This window comes from Myiozetetes cayanensis, unplaced genomic scaffold (assembly GCF_022539395.1).
Source record: "Myiozetetes cayanensis isolate MyiCay16 unplaced genomic scaffold, myiCay2020 scf9, whole genome shotgun sequence".
NCBI classification, from domain to species: domain Eukaryota; kingdom Metazoa; phylum Chordata; class Aves; order Passeriformes; family Tyrannidae; genus Myiozetetes; species Myiozetetes cayanensis.
Window position 1 is genome coordinate 27,366,110 of NW_026088185.1, and position 16,275 is coordinate 27,382,384.

The following is a 16,275-nucleotide window of genomic DNA, read 5'->3' on the forward strand; positions in this document are numbered from 1 at the left end:
TCTCCAGCCGTCTCACTGAGCTAACTCCAACGAAGCTCTGAGGGAGGGTTAGCACTCATACACCAGATATTAAATTCAATCCAGTGAGAAGGAGCAGATGTTGATGTGCCAAGCCTGTCTGCCACCATGTCTAATGCATAAGGATGGCTGAAAAATCTTCCATCAAAGTGTTGTGATTTTTCTTGAAGCAAAAATAAACTTCTACTGGAACAAAAAGCAACAACAAACCCTCAGGGCAGAAAACTTATGGCTGAGAAAACTTTGTCTTCAGACTGTTGATAAAGGGTTGCTGCTGTCAGAGGGGATAAAGAGGAGGATGTTTTTCATCAGTCATGTTAATCTGATCTATCCCTGCATGCAGGCTTGTGCAGGCAGATAAAATAAAACAGATTCTGATACGCTGATGAGCCAAACTCTATCAGACTTCGAGCTGTCTGGATGGTGAGATGGGAAGAATTTGCTTATAACTTACCCCCCTGGTAAAGAGTGTCAAGCACTAGGAAAGGCACTTGGGCTAATGTGCATCTGGTCTGCCTGGAGAGAGCTGTTTGCAGGCTCGGTGTGGGCTCTGGGCTCCCCACACCTGTACAGCAGACAGGTCATGCTGCTCCTGCAGGAAGAGGAAGCTTTAAGCACAGTCCTCCCCTCTCCAAAAGGGTCAAAACCCCCACACAGCCATGTGGTTTAAATGGTTTAAAAAGTACAAGGGAGGGGAAATGCTAAAAATCACCCCCTGTCACCTTTCAATAGCAAAAACACTCATGAATCTGAGCTGCTGTTTCAGCCCCACCTTGCAAACAGCTTTGTTCCTGAGCAGCGTAAGAACCCCTGGGTCTGGGAAGTTGCTGTGCCTGCTCCTCTGTCACCCAGACACCCCACTGAGGGGAGGCCTGTGCTCTGCCCTACCCCAGCCAGGCTCAGGGATGCTCCCCTGAGCATCCCTCCATAGGGAATCTCAGTGGCTGAGCTGGCACCAGGAGATGGGCAGCAAGGAGCATTCCAGACAAACAGCAGGGATTCTGATCCTGCATCCCTGGTACACACCCTGCTGCAGCACCATGCAGCCACCCTGAGGAGCTTCCCAGCTGCAGAACATCTCTCAGTTGTGGAGAGAAGCACGTAAGTTATTTCTTCATTTATTTGTTTTGCGTGGGAGACAAGGCTGCCAGTTTATAATGTGGAACAACCATTTTAACTGAGTGAAGTTGATCATATAAATCAATTGCCCTCTCCAGAGCATTCACCAGTCCCCAGGAACCATAAGTTTTGACATCTTTCCATGTTACTCTGGGTGGACTCTGGGTCAGAGTCTGAGCTAGTGTAACTTTGTTTCACTTCCCAAATCCAGGTGGTTTACATTGTCAATGCTGCTATGAGCTTCTGCAACTTTAAAAATCTCAGTTGCCCTAATTTTTACTGAAGGAGGGTTCCTATGTTGCTTCAAGCTGTTTTAAAATACATTTGACAGAGCACTCAGGTCAAACTGTACATCCCAAACAAATGTATTTATCACTTCAAAACAAGGCCAGGCCAAAGCATTAGCAGAGAGGAGGTCACTCTCCAGTAGTATGTACTCCAAAGGCTACTGGTCCCAGTTAGCCAGGCCTCCTAGAGGCTCATCTAGCTCCTGTTTGCTTGGTGAGGCTCTCAGCAGACGTGATGGTTTTCCTTCAAATCCTTTGTCTATTATCAATAGTGAGGATGATGGCACTGCAGGCTCATAGGATGACACCTGCCTGCTCCTTAATTCACTCTTCTCCACTATCTCCATCCATCCCTGCATCCTTCACCTTTGATTTAGAGTGCAAGATCTTGGGGCAGCACCTGTCTTTGTTTTCTCTTTTTAATCCCATTCCTCAAATGGCAGGTTTATATTGACTCACAAATAGACATGAAGCACATTTCTGCCCATGATCAAAAGGATGATGTTGAGCTAACCTTTTTCCAAGCTGAGCCCTTATTTTTTATTTAAACTTCAGTTTTTAATTTCTGATGGCTAAAATGATGTTTTTGTGCCTTGTAGGCCACATTGGGCACCCACATGGACCCTCCACAGGGTGGGCTTCACCACTGGGGATCCCTTTACCTTCCCACCATGCCGGACCCCTAACACCTCTCACAATCAGATGGTTGCTCTGTGCTGTTGGATTTCCTGGAGATGTTTGAGATCCAGGTCATTTGCACCATTTTGTTTTCCTCTGTTTTTCCACACTGCTCTCTTATTAATTTTTTTTTAACTAGAGAAGAGGGAAAGAAGACCCGAGGCCTCCGGCTGAAATTCATCTGCTGTAAACAGAGTGCAGTGCACACTTAGCTGGTCATGGGCCTGTCCTGACTTTTGATATGTTTTCTGTACAGATAGAGATAAACATACTTTCACCTATAAAATGTCCCCTTTACGTCAGAGGCTGTTTCAGTTAACCAGTAATCCATGATGATGAGTTTTCTGTGAACCATAGGATCCAGGAGGTTTGAGGATAGTATCTGTCTCTCCCTTAGGCAGGGGTCATTTGGGAATGGCTGGGTTCCAGGCTGATTTTCATACCTCTGCTTTAAAAGGGTGGAAGTTACAATATTTTGGCAGTTCCTTGTTTGTTTTCAATTAGCTTTCCCCAGTTTCCACCACCAGCATCTGGCTTGGCATGTTTTTTCTGTACAGCTTCAGGTTGCAAACAGAATTGAAATTTTCAGCCATAGTGTGAGCTTTGTAAGTGGTAATTGCATCAACGTGGGATCAATGGAGCAGAATAATATCTACCCACTATTAACGACTTGATAAAATTAATAGCACAGCTCGGCCATGAATTACTTTAAAATAGAGATTGTAGGATAGTAATGTAAACAATCATTGATTTTTCTTGGGATAGTACTGTGACTTCGATATGACTCCCTTCAGTATATAGTTGATACCAGGCAATGCAGAAAGTGTATCAGAGTACCTTGAAGGTGCGTGGAGAGGAAGAAGTAAAAGGGGCCCCTGTGGCACTGGGGAGGTGATTAGATAAATGAAACAAGCCTGGACCAGGAGATGAAAGCTCAGAGCTGCCTGGCACTCAATATTGCTGCCATCCAACCTGACCCAATTAATAACCCATTAGTGCAGCACAGGTCTGCTCAATGGCTCAGGTCTGTTAATTGAAATAGTGTGATTAATGGCATTGAAGGAGACGAGGGATACTTAGAAAAATGACAAGAGCCCACAACTGTGCAAAGCAGCTGGTGTGCTGCTTGTGGGTGAGGAAGGAGGGAGGTGTTCCAGTGGCCAGGCTCCAGCTCTGCTTTTATCCCCCTTAAGATTCTGCCAGCACCCAGGCACTGAGCTCAGTGTCAATGCCAGATTTGGAGAGCTGGTAGCTGGAAGGGCCAAATCCATCCTCAGCCTTGCCCATGGGCAGGGGGGAATCGCGTGAGCTCAGTGGCACTGGTGCCTGGGGGAGTTCCATGCTGGTGTCTGGGCTGGCTCTGGCTGCTGGGGCAAAGGCAGCTGCAGTGAAGGCAGCTGAAGTTTGCAGCTGGATGTGGAATCACTGGTCTCATGGGTGCCAGCACCCACTGCTACTGTGCAAGGGGATATCAGGGCCCTGGCAGCAGCGTGGCTCCGTTCCCACTGGCTCGCACATATCCACCATCCACAGTTCTCCCTCCAGAGGCCAATTTTCCTGTCGATTCCAATTAACCCCTGTGCTGATATCTCAAGGACAGCTCTGAAGGCAGTTTTGCAGAGGAGCAGCAATTTGGAATGTGTTGTGGGGCTGAGATGGCACCTCAGAGCCCAGCCTTAATTACATCAAATGGCCAGAAAGAGCTGTACAGTGATTTGAGCCATTGCCATTTGCAGAATGATTCAACTGCAAGATCTCCTTCAGTGCCGCTCCCATCCTGCCATCTTTCCTTTACATCAGTGCCTCTGCTTGAACACAGGGCTCAGCACAAGGGAAGGTGCATGCACTGCACACCCTGTGTATTTTCCTGGCAAAAACAAGACTTCCCTTTCTTCTCCCTGCTGAATATGCACCCTGCAGCTGGTGCATGAGTGTGCCAGGGAGGGGGCCGGTGGGTTTTGCTTCCAGGGAGCCAGGGCAAGCAAGCAGCTCATTCCAAATCACTCCCCCCACAATGGCTGCAGGGAATGAAGCATTGTTGCTTCAAGATCTGCTCTACCCTGGTTCTTTCCGGCATTTCCATCATTGCTATGAGAGCTGAGGATGGGTGATCTTTCCCCCTGTGCCTTGGGCTGACCTCCCTGTTGGTACCTGTGCAGCCCTGGTGGTAATTCACACCTGGTTTGAAATACCCAAATCCACAAGTTTTTGGAGGACAGTGTGGCTAATGGGGACAGTTTGGGCACCTTTGCTCCCGTCAGAGGCTGGATGAGCCACAGCGTCTGTTTTCCAATCCTCAGAGGCAAAGGGAGAGAATTACAAAAGCAGCAGCAACAGCAGGGAGAGGCAGCTTCAGAAGGACAAGTCAAAGCACAGCTTTTAATGCGGGGAATAAAAAATGAATAGAAAGATCCACAGCGCTGCAATAAAACATCCCTTAAATCCTTTGTTTTCATTTTGGATGATAAAGGAAAATCATTAGTGCTCCATTAGTCATGAGAGACAGAGGTCCTTCTGCATTGCACTGGCTTGAGAAAGCTACTGCTGTTCAAGAGCACATCTTCCCCATCCAGTGTGGGATCATTAAATATCAAACACTTTATTTGTGCCATTTGCATTGCTTATTGTGCCCTTGCGCGGGATGAAAACTCCGCTGTGATAATTGATGTTCGTGGTTTTAAAGGCTCTCTAAAACCATGTAGGAAAGTGAAGAAGAAGCTCTGATCGGTGGTGGCTGCCGGGGCCGCTCCAGCAGCACAGCAGAATGAAAGAGGAGAGAAAAAGGGAAAGGAGTGACAGATGAGTTTAGGTGACCCTGAGACAGAGACATAACAGCTTTGGGTGTGTTACCTTTCACTTGGGAATGGAGAGGAGGGGACAGGGCAGGTGACAGCCACTGCTGGACCCGTGGTGAAACACAGCTGGTGCTGCGTGGTCCCAGCATGTCACTGGCATGAACTGGTGTCTCCCTGCTGTGCTGGGGGGAAACTTTGCTGCAGCAGGCTGTGCACATGTACATGAGATCTCTAAATATTTATAAAGCAGTAAATGATGTCGAGATGATGGGCAAGAGACTCTGAACCAAGAAGGTTCCCAAAGCGATTTGCACATGGGGTCCCTTGGCAAGCCCTTGCAAAGTGGCTGCTGGGACCCCTGGCAATGCCAGCACAGAGCTGCAGTTCAAACTGAGAAGAGAGAGGACACCCCAGGAGGAAATGAAGTAAATAGTCCATAAATAAATCCCCCACATCAGAACAAGCTCCCCCAACCCCACTCTCAGAAGTGGCTGCTCTGCACACAGGCTGCAATTTGTTGTTGTCACCATGGGAAATGTAAAGCACAGCAGCTGTTCATCGCTTACTGCTTTATTCCCCTTCCCACTCCCTTCATTTCTTTGCCGAGACTGCAAATAAAAGAGCAGACAAGTGGTGGCTGTGCTGCTGTCCCTGTGCTCAAAGGCAGGGTGGGCAGAGATTGCCAGAGGGGCAGAGGTGCCTCAAGCCCCAGCATGGCCCCAAAGAGAGGAGCTGCTGGCGGTGCCAGGCACGGAGTGTGGACGAGCACGCAGGTCTATGCCTTGTCTTGGCACACAAGAACCTGTGTGATGGGGCAGAGTGAGCATCTCCAAGCAATCACCTCAGGGACAGGTCACACAGAGGGGACAGGCTCTGGCACAGGGTTTCACCAGGAGCAGGCCAGGCATGGGATGTGGTCGGTAACTGGCCCATCTGCCCATGGGGAAGGAAGATGCTTGTTCTGCATCAGGCACTTCAGCAGCTTTGGAAGGAAAAGCCTGACTGAACCTGCCCAGCCCAAAGCAGAAGGGACCCGCTGTGGCTCTGGGACTCAGGGATTTAATTTCTTCCTCTACGTGCAATTTTTTCCTCCCTGCAAGCGGGGACTGCAGCAGGCTAAACAAATAAGGGGCTGTAATGTAATCTTAGACATATGCTCTTGAATTCACATTTAGAGTGAAAGCCATAATATTATGGTTTATTATTTAATTACAAAGCTTGTAAATGTAAATGGATTTAGACCCTTAATTTTAGGAGGCTTCAATTACTTTCCATTCCTTGTTTAATATTCAGGTGGAAAAGCTCCCATGTCTGGCTGCAGCATGTTTGGGGTGTGCAACGGAACTGGGTGAGCCAGGCGTTTTCACCACTCTTCTCATTTCTAGAAGTTGGGCCAAATTATGTTTCACTGTGAAGTGCCTAAAATTAATTAAGTGGCAGAGCACAAGGAGTTGGTTTCAGTCCTTCTTCCCCCAGCAGCACTTTGCAAACTGTGATAACCTCCCCAGTGAAAACCAGGAGAAAATTGAGCCCCCAGTTGCCAGCTTTTCTTTTGCACCTGAAAAGAAAAACCCTGTATTTCTGGGAATGTTCCCCTATTAGAAATTGTTTGCCTAATATTAACCATGTCAGTCAAATCCCCATGGTACAAGGCCTCCCTGGCTTGAAATCTGAGCTCTGTTCCTGCAAAGTACTGTGTCTTGTTTTAACCAAATTTGTCAAAGGCTTGAGCACGTGTGTGGGGCTGATGCTGGAGTAAGCCAGTGAACCGCTCCCGTTCCAGGTGACTGAGGCTCCAAAACACTAAAATCTGACCAGAAGCTTCTTTTGAGGGCACAAGTCTCAAGCCCCTGCTCTTGGGACAGCTCCTGGTGGGGTCACCCCCACAGCAGGAGGGCACTGCCCACACTGACCCAGCGAGCCCAGGACTCCTGAGCCTTGTGCTTCCCGGACGTGCCACCAAACCGTGGAGGTGTTACTTAGGGAATCAATTCCTTGCCCAGGCAAGGTGCCAGCAGCAACATCGCCACTTGGGAGTGAACTGTTTATTTAGGGAAGCCCCATCACAGGGCATTTGCATCCCTCCTGCTCCCAGACCTGCTGAGGTGTGGGCTCTCACTCTGGGAGGCACAGCAGTGCTGTGGGGGCTTGGGATGCAGTCCTGGGTGTCCTTCCCAGCTGCTTCACAGGTGATCCCCCTCCATTGTCTTCATATGGGACCAAGGCAGGTTTGGGGATGCTTTGCTTGTCCCCCATGGAAGGGGACCAAGCCATTTTCACTGCTCAGATGAAGCCCCAAATAGAGCTAAAAGCCCTCACGAAACAGAGGCTGTTGCGTGTCCTGGCTGGCATGACAGTTCTGAAACAATCCTTTCTCTGCATCCTTTCTCACTACGACCAGAGGAAAAAAAATCATTTATTTCCATTATCTGTTTTGAACTGTGTTTAACTCAGGCTGCTTATCCCCTGCAATTCCCATCTTCTCTCTCCTCCTCCCATCAGTGATGTCTGCAGGCAGCTGGTCAAAGCTGTGAGTGACTCTGCAGAGACATTACACACATATGCATTTAAACCCCTTATTCACCCGGCCAAAATCAAGGAGGGGGGCTGCAATCACATCAATAGCTTATCAGGCAAGTGCACACTCCCACCTTTCTCTTGAGCCAAAAGTTAAGGATAAAGTAACCCCTAGGTCAGCTCTTGTAAACAAAACTCCTGCTTGTTCCATGCCAAGTCTGGCATTCATTTCTCCATGAGAAGGATCTGTGGCGGGTCATGCCAAGATTGGTAACATATTCTTTGGATGAACACGAAGGAATAACTTTTCTCCCTCCTGAACATCGTGTTTTAACAACGGCCTGGTGTTGGGCTTTTTTTCCTTTTGAATGTTGTATGATTTTAAACCTCTGCATTCAAGCAGATGTGCATTTGGCGTCCAGATAGACGATGCAGAACAAAGTAACAACCATCCAATTCCTATCCATCTGGATTCACCACATAAATAATCAGAGCAAGTACCTTGAGAAAGGAGCTGAGGGGGCTGAGCCCGTCAGCAATGACATGCAATAAACAGCAGAAGGAGATGTCAGAGTCCACGACGTGTCTGTCTTGGTCCTTCACTACAATTCAAGAACACTAAAAATACCCCTGCTTTGAGTCTGGGCTGTTTACACAGCTGTAGCATAAATATTTAGATTTGCAAGAGAAATGCTTGCTCAGCCAAAATCGTTGTGAGATCTCTGGAGTCAGCAGCAGGGGGTTTAGAGAGGCCCAACATTTCCTTGGAAAAAAGAAAATCGATAATAATTAAAGCAGGGAGCTCTGTTTCCGCAGAAAACTCGGCACTTATGTAAAACTAACTCAGCTCATGTTCTTCAAGTGCCTTTTCTGTCTGTCAGGTGTTCCATGGATGATGTGTGTGGCATTGCCCTGGCCAAGGACCACTGTATTTCCATAAATTGCTTTTTTCTCCTTGCATTTTGCTACCATAAAGTTGGCTGTGGACCCCAGATCACCTTTTGACAACCTCTTGCCAGGGGAAAGGAAGGCTTTCACTGCTCTTGAGTATTACACAGACAGGCACAGCATCCCTCAGCCCAGGGAGGGGATGGAGAACCAAGCTGGCTTCTTCCTGGCTTCTGCTGAATGACTGCAGCCTCCTTTCTAGATAAAAGTCTTTAAGTGGATTTTCCATCTGGTAAACCCTCACTTTAGGAAAACCATAAGGTATAGTAGTTATTAAAAAGAGGATTTTTACTAATGCATCTACTGTGTCTTCATTATGTCAGGCATCTCTATGAAGAGATTTGCAGAGGAATCCAGCCATTCATTTCCACACATAATTCCTCAATAGCCCATTTGCTTCAAAGATTTTTATAGACTTTTACTACTACATGAATCCTCAGATACTTATATTTTAAGCCCCAGGGGACTCATTGAAAAAGAAATTCGTTTTCTGAAGTTTTATGACAAAGGTTTTGCTCTGGATAAAAGCTTCCTGTTATTTCCCAACTTCTGTTCTCCACAAAGATGACTTTGGTGGTTCTGTTCCTATGGCTGCCACAGGGCATGAGGCATGGGTAGAATTTTAGGTCCCAGGAACAAACAAGAATATATTTCTATTGGAAAATGCTCCTCCCTTAACTCCACTGCTTTCAGTAGTCCAGACATCTTTCTACAGATATCCAAGTGCACACAAACAGCTGGGAGTGGGAACTCTGCTTGTTCCCATGTTGTTCCCATCGCCATCATCTGTCTCCTCACCTGACCCATCTCAGCACAGGCCAGCCCCACCATGGACAGTCATAAATAGATGCTGCCCCAGTGATGGTGCTGGGGAAGCAGCAGTGGGTGGAAACTCTTTGAAATCACTCCAGATGGGGCAGTGATGGAGGGCAGCTTCTCTGGGTTTTGCTGAGCAGAAACCTCCCATTTCCCAAGCAATGCTTTCCATCCCAATTTGAGCTCTGCCAGAGGTGCCCACAAGGCTTTCTGCTGCACAGTGTGCTTTGACATGGTGGCTTTATTTCCCTGGGCTGCCACAGCCATGGCAGGTGATGGAGAGTGGCTGGTGCACTGGGCTGATTCCCCCACACAGCCCCTTCCCAGCTCCCAGCAACAGCAACAGACAGGGATGAGCACAAGGAAGTGGCCCAGGGGCTCCCAGACAGCCTGAGGGTAGTTGTGATGTCAGCTCCTAGCCAGCAGGATCCCACCTGGACAGAAAGGATATGGAGATGGCAAAACTTAGTAAGAAATAGGCAAAACTAGTAATAATAAAAGCCTTTCCCCTCATTTCCATGATCCTAGTGGAATATTTAAGCCACACAAGGGCAAGGCAAACTCAGAGAATATTTTATATAGCAACTGTGCTTTTTTTGGGAAGGAGCCAAGTCTCTTTCCATTTTGCTTTCCTGAGGACTGGGAATTTCCAAAAGCAAAGCAGACACCTTGAAAAATAGGCTAATGTGAGTATGGGGATATCACACACATCCACTACCCAAGCAGGCATTATTTGAGGAAGTCCAGGTGTCCCTGGCTTGTGTAGCTCCAGGATGATGGTGACCTGTGTGAACTGGAGCAACCTATGTGACTTGTTGTTTAATAAAAATATAAGCTGTCTGGGTGCAATCCAGGTGCTCCTGCTGAAATCTGTCAGGATGAGATTTCACTGCCTCAGTCTTCAATGAGGTACTGGGAGAAGTGGGATGATGGAGATGAGGCCAACAGAGAGGGTGGGAGAGGAGAATTAGAGGGGAGCCAACATGGCCACATAATCAAGGCAGCAGAGGGAAAGCCGGACAGTTACGCTGCCACAGCATCAACACAGCTAAAGGAAATATTTAGCTGGACTCATTTACCACAAGGTAAATTGTAGTTAAGAACCAACACATCCGTCAAAGGATGAGGTGCAGCCAGCACTGTGGTTTTTGAGGATTATAAACACCACACTTCAGGGAGCTGCTGACAGACAGGCTATTTCTGGTTTTCTCCATGGAAAAACATGCTGGCAGAAGCCACGGCTGGGTTTGGTGTTTGTCTGCCAGCATGGTGCCATGGAATGCACCAAGGATCACTGCTAGCAACTTTCTCCATACAGAGCTTCTACATCAAACCAAGCTTCTTCCTCCGTCCGCTGTCGTGGCTGGATCTCTCAGGACAACATCCCTGTCCCTTTGTTCGCCCTGCCTTGGGGTCCATAAGCAGCGATGGGGCCACAGTGAGTCCCATGGAAAACTGGGCAGCCATCTCACCCTCCCTGCGAGCACCCAGAGGACATCTCCAGACCTTCACAGCCCAGTAATTCTGCCTCAGAAACTGCAACTGGCAGTAAAACAGGGCAATTAGCCCTAATCATCCTGAATTATCACAAGTCCTCCTCCATCCCAGCTTTTCTGCCTGTCCTCCTCCCAGAACTTTGCTCTCTCATTAATCGAAACAGAACCTTTCTGTCACCACTGATTGCATCGTCCAACATCAGCTGCCTGGAAGGATAAAAATAAAAGATGGAAAGCGTGTGCTTTTGGTACAAATAAATAGGTGCCAGAGAAGGTAATTTAATTATGCAGTGTTTGAATTAGGTGGAAGAAACTGCACTGTGCCCACAAAATAGCTGCCCTGATGATCGATTTGAGGCATGGTCCCTGTTTGGCCAGGTGATGGGGTTTGGTAGGGAGGGCTGGGAGCAACTCCATCCTGGAGGATCCTCCAGGATCCTTGTGGATACCTCATCCCCCCCTTTTTTTCAGCATATTTGGCTGGTGGCATTAAAATGCTCTTGTTGCTCACTGCAAATTTTCTGTGCAAGAAAAAATTACTTTAGACCAGATGAGCCTGATGGCTGGGCTGTGTCCCTCCACTACTGCACCTCCTGTGGAATTACATGGAACGAAGTGGAACAATTATTGGACAAAAAGGAAAAGCTCACCATGGATATGTGTTACTGAAAAGGAAAAGCCATGAGGAATTTATATGGGAGGGAAAAATTTATGAATTTATAGCCAATGAAGGGTTCCAGGCTGGTTCCAGAGCCAAGTGCCCTGATGACGTGCCACAGCCTCGGCACACCTCTAATTGGGATGAATTTCCCTGCTGCTGGAGTTAATGCATTATGTATTGAAACCACTTGTGTTCATTTGTACCAAATAATTACTTTAAAATGTTATCATTCATTTGAGTTATTTGACTTCTCTATTAATTCTATAAATAATTGTTTAAAATAGTGTGTCGAGGTCAGTGAAATGCATCAGTATTATATTGCTACTGGTGGAACAGACACAGCAGAGCTGTGGTTGGGTCAGCTGGTGGCACCATCAGAGATCCAGCCTGAGCCCTCCACCCCCAACAGCTTCCCACTGGCCCTTCTCAGCACATCGATGCTGAAACTCCTGCCTCAGACTTGGTGCCTCTTCCTTAATTGTTTGGAAATGCTTTGATTTCCATGTAAAGCCGCACACATGTCCTTGCTTCCCCTTGCTGTAAATTTTCTGTCCCATGACACCTAAAAGCAAAAGCAATCTTCTTAATCACACCACTTGAGAGCACAAACAGAGGTACAAGGTAAGAGGCACAGAGCAATAAGCTCCTCTGTTGTGTGCCCTTCAATCTGGCTTGATAAATGGAGATTTTGCCCGGAGATTTTTCATGCATGAGCATTAGAAGGGGAACAAGGCTATTTTCTTTCCTTGCGAGGCGAGACAAAAGAGCCACGCTTTCCAAGTAAGCAACATTAGTCTTTATTTCGGGGGGGGGGAATTAAATAAATGAATCTGAAAGTAGAAAGGGGGGAAAAGCCTTCAGAGCAGGATTTAATAAAAAATTATTTCTGGGGTTCTCCACAGCCTCCCCATCTTCAGTCAAGTCCATGAAGCATTAGGGAAACACACAGACCCTGTAAGCATCCACCAACTGCCCCTGGCTGGGCACCTGATGCTCTAACCCAGCAAGCTTTTTAAAAGTAACCTGACAATTAGCAGATTCTCTCCAAAGAATTTACTCTGTGTAAATCCAAAGGGAGAACTTAAAAGCCCTCTGTGTTTAACTCAATCAAGGCTTTAATAACATCTGGCTGGATGAGCGTGTGGGTGCTGCTGTGCTCCCGGGAGCAGGGCTGGAAGCAAAATCCTGTCACCCCATGTTTGCTGTGCTTGAGTCATTTCCCCTCCAAGCTCATGCCATTTGCAAGTTAAAAGGATGGTGCTGTGGGGTTCCAGTGGCACAGGTCTGTTCCTGCAGGCACCCTTTGGGATCTGGGGGTCCTGCCAGCATCAATCCTCCCCATTGGCACTGGGAGGCTGCTGGGTGTGAGGAAGGTGGAGAAGCCAGTCCTGGTAGAGCCACTGTCCTGATCCGGGGCAGGAGGGGCTCTGTGGGGTGGCTGGGGGCCAGGGGGAACAGGGGGGTGAAGGAGGAGGGAATGGGGGCTCAGCCCTTCTCATATCTGTGCCATCACTTTGTCTTTCTGTGGGGGGGCTTCTCCTGGGAAGGCATCACACACCTCACACCAGAGAGGGATTTCACTTCCCTTTAAATCACAGGAAAATGATTTAAGGAACTGAAAGCTTCAAGCCAGGGCTTCTAACCAAAAAGACACATTGATTTTCTGTAGCTGATGGAATAAAAGAATTACTGTGGTGCAGAAAAAAAAAAAAAAAAAGGAAGCAAACTTTGTTCAAAAAGCCACCTTGGCACGTGCTGTGCATCAGTGGGGCTGGTGCTCCCGGGCACTGGAGATGATCCTCCTGCAGCCCCAACCTGCACAAACATGCTTGACAATGTTTTTGGGTGCTCTGCAGCAAGAGCAGGCAGAGCCCAACACCCAGAGGGAGGCAGGGCAATGATGGGGGACCAGCCACACTTCCTGTGTGTCGCTGGGAGACCCCTGGGCAGGCAGGGAATTTAGGGAACTGCACTGGGCTGCAGCCCCGTGAGGGGGTAGGCTTCACCCCTGCTCGCCAGGAGGGACACCGTTTCCTTACTGCCTTTTATGTGGTGCTTTAGACAGATTAATCCTCTACCCCCACCCTTCACACACTTCCCGTCAAGGTTTATTATCTCCATCTTGCACTGAAGGGATGGACAGGACCACGACTGACCAGCACTGGGGCTCCTTCCCTCCAGGTCCCTCCTTTTGGGGGCGCAGGGTTTCTACCCCACTTCGGGGTTTAGGGACCAAACTGCATCCCTTATAAAAGGGGTACAAACACCGGTGGGATGAAGATGGGGAAGCAATGAGCGTGGGGGGATTCCTCTTGCTTCCTGGAGGTCTCCAGCTGCCAGCAGCTGGATGCTGGGAGGTTTGCTCTCCTTGCCGTGGAAGCCGCTTCGCTGGGGATGAATAATTGATCTCCGCCTCGCCCGTGCCCTAATCGCCCCGCCACAGAGTCAATCGCTCACTTTCTCGCTCGCTTTTCCGGATGAATGTTTCATGCCTCCCCCGGGGCAGCGACGCGGCCGGCGCAGTTCAGGATTCCTGGGCTTTAGGGAAGCTCCCGCGCCAGTCCACCTGCCTGGGGGGGTGAGGGTGGGAAAGGGCAGCACATTGCTCAAAAATACCCTAAAGTGTGTTACCGGGGCGGCCCCAGCTCTTGCAGCGAGTCCGGTTTGGTGGCTGCATCTCCCGGGGAAGGGGCGCAAGGCAGGAGGGCTGCGACCCTGGGAAAAAGCAAAGGGGGTCGCTCTGGGGGATCGGCAGGAAACCCGACCTTTCTCAGCGCGGGATTTGGGTGATCTCCCTGCGGGGAGCAGCTGCCCATGCTCATTGCCGTCCCTCCTCAACCCTGGCACTTCGCTTTGCCCCTGGTGCCCAGGTAACCCCCGAGCACCATCCAGTGCAGCGAGCAGCTGGCAGCGTTCCCCCGGCCCTTCACGAAGGCACTTGTTAATTCTCCATTCTTCCTTAATTACACAAAGGCAATGACCGTTCTATCATCCCTTTACAACGCCTCTATTAAGGCAGAAGTGTTGTGGCTCGGACACTTTAATTAACATGAATGATCTCACCTTTGTCCGTAGCATCTTTTTACACGTTATTATATCAGGTAATTGTTAAACTACTGACTGGTTTGGAGAGGTCTGTGCTTTCATTAAAATGTCCTGGTTTTTTCTGACCTGGCAGATTACCCACATTTTTACGCTTAGAATTTTCAGGTGATTTGAGTTAAATCAATCTGCGAGAAACCGGATGAATTATTTAAAGCACTAGTGGTCTCAAACCAGGAAATGGGGTTTTGGTCAGTGCTTCTCCAAATTTTAGAAGTTTCAAGGTGCTCCCAGAGCTGTCTGGGAAATAACTCCCTATTGACCAAAGCTATCAAAAGAATGAACTGAATAGTTTAAATTCATTTGAAAACTCCCCACCTCTGTAAAAAAAAAAAAAAAGGCATTCATTAATTTTTAAAATCCTCTTTCTTGTTTCCTCTTGCACAAGAAAAAAAGGCTGGTAGAGAAACCAGGGGCTCTTCCCTCAGGAAACAAAAGCCTTTCCAACTTTTTTGTGCTTTTAGAAATGCTGCCTGTGGGTTTTTTTGAAGTGAAATTACATTGAAAATGGGGGACGATTAAACAAAACCCAGCCCAAAAACCCAGCGGAGAAGGCCTTTCAGGGCACACTCAGAATGGATGAAACTGTGGTTTTTGACCAATTCTGACCACTTGAAAATGTCAGTTCTCTAAAATCATGGAAAATTGAAATAATTTTCATGCAAGTGACTAGGACTGGCTCAAGCATCTTGCCTGCACCCCGTCAGCCCTGAAGGTGGGTGGTGATCCTGCTTCACTGCTAAAACATTGCCTGGGGGCTGCAGGAGGTTTGGTCCTTCCCAAAAGCAGCTCCTGCCTCCTGCTTTTGGGGGACACAAGCACAGGATGAGACTTTTGCCTTGGCTCTTCAAGGGCCAAAGCACTGGGTAAACCCTGAAATTTGGTCTGAACACTTAAACCTTCCCCTCCTCTTCTTCCTGCTTAGAAGCAGCAGCAGAGCTGAGTTAGAACAGACCATGGAGAAAATGCCACTGCCCTTCCCCATCAGCACTGGGAGCATCACCTGTCCCCAGCCCTTGGCAAGCACAGGCTGTGGGATGTGAAACCTTTGCCAGCTGCTCACTGCTTGGCTGTCACTGGAGAAAGAGCACCTGGGGGCCATTATGGCTTTGCCCAGACTCACCTGGGGCACACACCCACCCATCCCCAGGAACGGGAGTGCCCTGCAGCTCAGCCCTGGCCGGCAGTCTTGGCTTCAGCGGGGGCTTTGCCTCACACTGTCCCACCTCTCCACCCTGGTCTCCTTTTGCTCCCAGCTACTGGACTGTGGTGGGACCCTGGATCTTGTTCACGGCTCGCTGTGTGTGGAGGTGTCAATGGACCCTGGTACCAGCCCCTGCAGGACTGCACCCCATGGATGAGGATCACCCCGGACTCCCAGCTGGTCCTGCTGCTCTCCAACAGTGAGTTGTTATGCGTTGGGTGGTGGTGAAGACAAAGCTGTGTGTGTCCCACACCCTTACCCAGGGTGTGAATCTGGAAAGAAGGGCTGGAGGGCACCCTGCATTAAGGGACTGTCTTAATTCTTGCCACGTGTTTGACCAACACGTGTGTTCACCTTTCCCAGGGCTGGGGTGGGTCTGCTGTGGTGTCACCAGTCGTGTTGGAGAGGTGCATCTGAGTCGTGTTAACCATGCAGGGTCAGGGCTGCTGTGCTGTCCTGCCTCTGAGAAGAGCCTCTGCCAAAACTGAGGTCTTAATGCTGGGCTGGGGGCCCTATCTGTGACTCCCAAACCCACTCACAGAGGGAATAGGGACCAGCTCTGACCTGCAGCCCTGTGCATGTGCCACCCGGGCACAGGAGGCTCCTCTGTCTGCGTGGGCAGCTCGGTATGGTG